An 8039-nucleotide genomic window follows, 5' to 3' on the forward strand; every position below is an offset into this window, starting at 1 on the left:
CTTCCAGAATCAGGGCCATGTATTGATACCACGTCTCAACAAGCACAAGAGCGAATTCAAGCATTCTATAGTCCATTAAACTTAATCTATGGCAAGCAGTCAATCAAGATGAAAGAATAATGAGATCATCAAAACATCGCCAAGAATTTAAGAATATATATATATATATATATATTTTTTTTTTTCACTCCAGGAAAAGGGACATGGGCTCAAATATCTCACATGGGTTTGTATGAATCAAAACTCATCTTAACATGCTCATATTTTGTACCAGAGTCACGAAATCCATATCCACTACATATGCACACATTTTTCATATATCTCAATTAACCAAGGAATACCATTTAAAATCATCTTAATATTGTGATCCTCTTTTAGCCATAATTTCAGAGATATAGAATCATCACTACTAAAAACAATTGCAATTGCTTCAAAAATTTGCCACGGCATGACTTTCCGTCGCAAAAGCCATGATTTGCAACGGTATCTGCCACGGTTATCTTTCCGTAGTACGCTTACAATTTTTTGCAACGGGATTTGTATTGTCGTCGCATAATTTCGGAGACTAAAGGGAAACATCGTCGCATGATTTAATGAGTTCGACGAGTTTCTTAAAACAAAAAAAAAAGCAGAGAAAATCCCAAACTCACTTCTCCACAGTTATAATACGATTCTTCCTCTCTCTCTCTCTCTCTCTCTCTCTCTCTCTCTCTCTCTCTTATTTCCTTCTCCATCACCAAAACCTCCTCTGCTTGCTCTTCATCTGCTCTCACCGTATATCAGAGTTCAAAAAATCTCATATCAGAATACATTGGCGCTCTCTTTCTCCTTTGTCAATTCAATCAGCCTCATTCACTTAGGTAAATCATGTCACATGGTGAGATCTCAGGTTCGGGTTTAATTTGAGCTTCTATTGTTTAATTGATAGCAAATTGGGAAAGGCGATACATGCATGTCGCCGGAGTGAGCTTGGATCTGAACTGGGTCCTTCAATTGATATTCACTCTATTTGTTTTAGGGTTGCTACACTTGGTTAAGAACACAGCGTCGAAGTACTTTGAGGTCAACGCAAATTTCGAAAGAGGAGGCGGAGGAGACCACAGTGGTGATTGGACGACCCAAATGATGATCCATTTGAGCTACGCCTACGAGCAAGGTTTGTTTCTATTTGATTCTATTCATTGATTAATTGGTTTTAATTGATTGAATTAAGTGAATTCTATTTTCAATTTTTAGGTTTCGTCACAAATCTACAATCTTGATGCGAATCTCTGCCTTCTTCATCTCTATCAGGTGATTTAGGGTTTAGGAATAGAGTTTTTGGCTTTGACTAGTTTCTGTTTGGCTTTTGTGCTTTGTTGTGATGGTTTGTTCCTGTAATTTTTTGGTGTACTTTGAGTCAGAACGTGTGAGCACTCAAATTGTTACACTGATATTGGAAAGCTTCTGAAGATGAAGCTAGATGAGGTTTCAGCTAGGACCATGGAGGTATTGGTGGATGCTTTTTCTAGTTCTGCAGGGCTGTCCACCTTCTCCTATACTGAGTTGGACTATGAATGGGGTGAACAGAATAGAGATTGCCAGTGAGATGGATGCAACTGCTGCTGGTGAGAAATTTACCTTAATTATGCTTGTATTTAATGATATCTGGTGACCTTTTCATATATGATCCTGGTTCCAAGTTATATACTTAACCTGCATTTGAGTAGGTACGTTGAGGAGGAGGACCTCATGAGGTTCATGATTGAGAAAGAGGTAGAAGTTGCATGCTGATTGACGTAGCACAAACCAGATGAATTGATAAAAGAGCTCTAATAGATTGGGTGGTAAGCCGTCTATTTATGTATCAGTACCTCTCAGTTCTATGTGAATAGCATACATTGATCTGTAGCTATGGAGTTCTACTTCTTGGCCATGCATAAATAGTTGCTCGTATTCTGGTTAAGGTCTGCATTTCAATCATGAAAAGCTCTCGACTTTTGATTTAGATTGTTGTTGATTAAGTGGTGGTAAGCCGTCTATTTATGTATCAGTACCTCTCAGTTCCATGTGAATAGCATACATTGATCTGTAGCTATGGAGTTCTACTTCTTGGCCATGCATAAATAGTTGAGCGTATTCTGGTTAAGGTCTACATTTCAATCATGAAAAGCTCTCGACTTTTGATTTAGATTGTTGTTGATTAAGTGGTGGAATAAGAAATGTGTTTAAAGTTTTGTGTATGTTAATGTGTAGGCACTGATGGCAATTCCCACTCTCGATCCAGCCTTTGTCTCTTCCTAATTCCAGAAAGAGTGGTATTTTTCTTTTATTCTCTACCGATTTACAATTTAGTTGTTTCCATGAACAATTATATTTGGTTGAAAGAACTTAAAATTGTTCAAGGTGCTTCAGGGGTCGAAGTGGAACTTTAAGTTTGAAGCTTTGCTACCCCTATTGGTACATTACATGCTTTGTAGTTTGTCAGGGGGAAATGAAGTGAATTAAAAAACAATGTTCTTGCTGAGATCACACTGAATTTAATTTGTGCTTATTGGGTTTACATGTTGAACTCGTTTTTCTTATTAAGTTGCAGAAATTGTCATTCTCCCATGAGAGATGAGATCTGATGCAAAAAAAAAAAAAAAATTTGGTCTATTGAGTTCACCAAAAGTTCGAGAGTTTTGATCAACTAATCCCCTCCTTTATTTCTATCTTCCTATATCGGCAAATGGAGGAGCAATTCAAGACATTGATTGTCCTATCTCATTATTTGGTGGTGCTTTCTTTACTGGATAATTGGATATGTAGATCCATCAGCTATGCAGTTCCTAAAACTCTAGTTCTTTACTGTATTTACATTACAAATAGACCATCCTCAGAGCTAAAAAATCCTCTCCATTGTCCGCCATACTAAGCAAGCTCGAGACTCCACAACTCCCAAAAGGTAAGAAACTCTTGACGTCGCTTTCAATTTTTGGTCATATTTTGCACTACTTTGATCATTGTTTTAATCTAGGAAACTATGTAATCTGCACCCCCTGCCTAGTTTTGTGTACCAGAAAAGTTATGATAGTTTTGCTTCAATACCAGAAATTTTCTTTCCTTTAGGTAAGAACTTCTACTTTCTGTTAAATTCCAGTTCTTAAAGCTATTCAAGGTTGTAATGGAATGCACTTTTGATTATTACGTTTTGGTAAACCCATGAGGATGGATAGGACTGGAAAAGACCAAAGTTCAATTACTGCACTCCAAGTGTTTGATGTTATGCCTCAAAGACAACACCCAAGCTGAACCAGTGGGCTATTCCATAATTTTTGAAAAACCTATACTTCTTGTTTTACTCTCAGTTTTTAAAAGCTTAAAATAGACTCTTAAATGATCATTTTGAGCTTAGTTTCAAGAAAAACGGAGTTAAAATGAGATACTTGTGCTATTTTGAAGTTACTGCACTGTTTCAGGATTTCTGCAGAATCAGCGTTTCTGTCCATTTTAGATTCTTATTTGACCCTCCATTTGAACTTCGATTAGCATGAAACTTTACAAAATAGTAGCTTCGCATGTCTACTTCAAATCTGGAAAGTTTTGCTTAAAATGACTGAAAGACTAATTGTTGGTGAAATTTTCTTGCTTGTTACCAGTTTTCTGAAATTTTCTCAAAACTTGCAGCTTATTGTTACAAACAATTGATTTGAGAACCTTTACACTTGTTTTCTGTCCTCGATCTTCAGTAAGTTAGATTAGAGATGCAAAGCATGCCCTGAAACTTAACTTCAATTCGAAAGGCTTAGAAAATATTTTGTCTTTCTTCGAAAGTGACTACAAACCAGTGTTTTCTATGCATTCTGATCAAAACATTCTGATCAATTGTATGATTCATTTGGCTATTTTCAAATGGTTCAGGTGGAAATCTTTCGATTCTGCAGCTCTCAAGTACAATTTATCTCATTCTCTGATGTTGAGTACCTGGAATCCGCCGTTTTCCGGTGGGCAAGGGTTAGAACTAGGCTGCAAAGGCTTGTTCTTTTTCTTATACATACTTCTTTCTCATATTTCCATAGTTTATTAGACATTCATTCTAATAATAACACTTTGTCATAGGTTTGTTTGAGGATGAGAAAGCACACAAAGTTAATTCTTCAACATTGGCTTGAAGCTGTAAGTTCACACTTTATCTATGACCTTTAATAAGCCCATATATTTCTTTTGCAAACCTATATTCCTTGCAATATAAAATATGCATGATCTAATATTAAGCCATTTACTTCTTGATGTGCTCTACAGATTGATCCAGACCATTAGTATGGACACAATTTACACATGAACTACGATTTATGATTTGAAAGTGAGAGCAGCCAGCCTTTCTTCTACTGGTAAGCGATTGGCCGTAATCTTCATTTATTTTCACCATATAATGATCAAATACGTTGGTGAAACCTTTTCTGATGATAGATGTGATATTTGAGACTTACCGACCAATATGTATTTATTTTCACCATATAATGATCATATACTGCTTTGTGTTGTTTATATATTGCAAATTACTCTTTCCAATGCTATTGGTGATAAATAATGTTACCTCTGATTATTTTTGTGTGTCCTATGTATGATTATATATACGGATACCCATCTGAATTGTGGGAAGGCACTACTGGAAATGCTATTATGTATTTATGTCCCCCTGCCATCATATGTTGCAAAAGACTTGGGACTATGTTCAAAAGCCGTGATGGGTCCTGCTGGAATCTGTTTGCTGTGTTTTTGAACATTTGGTGGAACTATGGGCTTATTTGGGAAGAGAAATGATTGAAGAATGTCACTGTGTTATGTTTGTGTACTGGTAGCTTCTTCTTTTTTTGAGGCAACATTTTACTGATCTTTGGCTGTAATTAAAGAGTTGGTGTATGAAAAGCAATTGGATAGGCAAGAAATGGATGACTTGCTGCAGATGGTACTAGCTTTGGTGTGCAATTCACACTATTTTTTTTTTTTTTTTATAAATAAAATACTCTTTTGCGACGGCAAAGTATCCGTCGCAACAAAGTCACCCCAATTTTTTTTTAAATGAAATATCTTTTTGCGACGGCAAAGTATCCGTCGCAAATAGTTTAAGACACTGCGACAGCAACAGTTTTCCGTCGCAAATACTTTTTGCGACGGCATTTTACGGTCGCAAATGGATTTTGTGACGCCACCTATTGCAACGCCAACATTTCCGTCGCAAAAGGCTCAATTTTCCGTCGCGAAAAGTTTTTTCCGTCGCCAAAGCCCAATTTACCGTCGCAAAATAGGCGTTGCAAAAGCAATTCTTTTTAGTAGTGCATCCTAGACTGTTGAAAGGGCATCCTATGACTCAAAAATAAAAACAAAGCACTAAGACTCAATAAATAAAAGCAACGAAATTTTTTATTTTTTTTTGACATTTTTTCGATTTTTTTGTATTTTCCAATATATATGACTCAAGACAAAGATATAAATCCCTTCCCCCACACTTAAATATTGCATTGTCCTCAATGTAATCAATTATAAGCATGCAATGAAACAAATAAGCATAGATAGAAGACATTTACGAAAACAAATCCTAAAATAAAAGAGAAAAATTAAAAGATAAAAAAAATAGGGAAAGAGAAAGCAAATCTGCGTTTGTAGACTCCTTCACTGCTACTTCTGAATTGGGTTGCCTCCCAAGCAGCGCTTGAGTTTAATGTCTTTCAGCCAGACGGTACCTCCATTAAATAAAGTTAGTAACTATAATTACCAAGGAAATACAAAGTATAAAAACATGTAAAACTATGAATTACAAACTACAAGTAAAATTAACAAGTATAATGTACAAAAAAAAAAAAAACGCAAGTTAAGTACACAAGTGAGTATAAAACATGAAAAGTATTTTTACTAGTTTTGTTTTTTGTTTTTTTACCTTAGTGTATCACAACATTTTCTTTTGTTATAAATATTATTGATATCGAATTAAATTCCAAGCGGTAAATCAAGTAGACGTGCGGCCCAAGTATAGTCGCCTAGACACAAACTCCCTTTCACATCTTTTGGGCAACCTTACTGAAATGGCCAGGTGAGGGAGGATGACCACGAGAGGAAAAATCCATTGGAGCTACTCCCACATAGTGGTTTAGGCCCATTAATTTGCAAGCACTTCTGGATTCAAAAACCCGTCATGAACGTTGTCCCCTTCCTAGACACCATTCCACATAGGCTATACTTACTAAGATGAAAAGGTCCTAAGTGTGAAGACAGTTCAACAAATGTTAATAAAGGCCGCCCTCAACCTTAAGGGACTTGAACTAGGTACCAATAAGGGGTTTAGGCCAATATTAACAAAAGAGACTTCACCTATTCCATTCAATTTACAACTTACAATTAAAACTCGTGTTCAACAATATAAAAAAAAAATTCTAGTTAATTTAAACTAAATTTCAAACAATTTATATACAACAACTATAAAAAAAAAGAAGTGATTTTTCAATCCCCGGCAACGGCGCCAAAAATTGATACGCTAAAACGCAAGCGCGCAATTTAACCCTGAAATGTCATCAGTAGTATAAAATAAGTAGGGATCGTTCTAACCGGGGATTGAGAGTACACCTGTCATTGTAAAATAAATAAAGAATTAAAATAAATACAAAGTATAATATTTACAAAATATATACAAATAACTAAATAAAATGGGGATTTAAGAATTAGAGTTTTGAAAATTAAAATAAATAAAAGAAAGAAGAAAGGTAAAATCACATATATAAGGGTGGAACGCAAGGAACAAAGATCAAAACCACAATCATATGCAAGAAATCCAATCACAATTCCTATAGTTGATCTTCTATGTCATGAGAAAGAAGTTGACCATGTGAAACATTAGAAAGCAAACGATTTCCCATTTTTTACTTTCCTTGAATAATTAATCTAAGTGAAAGCACCTAAATCAATCCTATTGAACATGCAATCATAGTCTAGAAAGCTAGCTAATCGAGAACACATTCAACGCATTAAGACCAAAGAAAGGATGTCAACCAAAGTGCACAACCTAGTTATGAATAAGTTCACCTATTTGCAATCCTCCTTAATTGATTTCGACTTTTGTCCAAAGCCTTTACTACTTAAATCAGCTCCAATTACATGCATATATCCTAAGTTGGCCACCAAAGAACATAAACATGAAAAAGTTTTCTATAATCCAAAATCAATCAAGCAATCTCACATAAGCAACATTTAAATCAACATATAAAAATCACAACTTTATTTCAAAACATAAAAATAGGCTTTAAACTTTGCCCTTAACGTTTATGTCAACTAGAAATCAAGTTCATACGAAATCAAAACAAAGAAAACCAAAAAGGTTACAAGGAATAAGATAGAATTACACCATGAAGGATGAATGGTGGAAAGCTTGAGACGTTGGTCTTGGATCTTGAAAGCAAGGCTCCAAAGCTTCACGACACAAGGTGGATGATGGCGGCTAGGAGGCTTCATGGCTTCTTCTTCTCTTCTTCTTTTTGCTTGAAGACGCAGAGACTTGAAATTAGAGAATGGAGAGAAAGCTTGACGTTATGGAGATAATTTTCTGAATGAAGAGGTGTTTCTTGTGGTCTGGCATAGGGGGGTTTATATAGGGGAAGGCAAGGCTTCATGAATTTAATTTCTAAGGAATTTTCTAGTTGCACCACACAGCTCCAACCAATGAATTAATGCCACATCAGCTCTGTCATGTCACTCAACCAATCAAAAAGCTCCAAAATAAATCCATAATCTTTCCAAATATATTATTGCTGATTTTCCCAAGATTTAATTTGATTTTATTCACCATTTTCGGCCAAATATGTAGGCATGAACCTAGACAATGTATCCGGACACATTTTGGACCTTTTCTCCCTTAAATCTCTCCATGGCTTTATCCTTAATGTCCTCCCCTTGATTTTCTCTTAATTTTCACATTAAAATTGCAGATTTTATTCTCTAATTTCAGCCAACATATCTTGAGGGAATTGAGGAACGAATCTGGACTTGTTTTGAACCTTTTCTTCCTTGAAATTCTCCCTTGATATTCT

General features: G+C 35.5%; 1 long non-coding RNA gene across 5 annotated transcripts; it reads left to right on the plus strand.

Moving 5' to 3' along the window:
* The first annotated feature begins 667 nt into the window (after positions 1 to 667).
* On the plus strand, positions 668 to 4356 carry LOC112198290. 5 transcript variants are annotated; one of them, XR_005810029.1, is made up of 10 exons: positions 668 to 860; positions 1019 to 1156; positions 1237 to 1293; positions 1404 to 1607; positions 1710 to 1826; positions 2236 to 2926; positions 2999 to 3090; positions 3883 to 3975; positions 4081 to 4137; positions 4264 to 4356. It is a non-coding gene; the product is annotated as an uncharacterized LOC112198290 (long non-coding RNA). The 5 variants fall into 5 exon arrangements; XR_005810030.1 differs by lacking the exon at positions 2999 to 3090 and having other exon boundaries at positions 2236 to 2758; positions 2851 to 2926; XR_002935926.2 differs by having other exon boundaries at positions 2236 to 3090.
* Positions 4357 to 8039: the final 3683 nt, after the last annotated feature.

Source organism: Rosa chinensis, chromosome 4 (genome assembly GCF_002994745.2).
Source record: "Rosa chinensis cultivar Old Blush chromosome 4, RchiOBHm-V2, whole genome shotgun sequence".
Lineage (NCBI taxonomy): Eukaryota > Viridiplantae > Streptophyta > Magnoliopsida > Rosales > Rosaceae > Rosa > Rosa chinensis.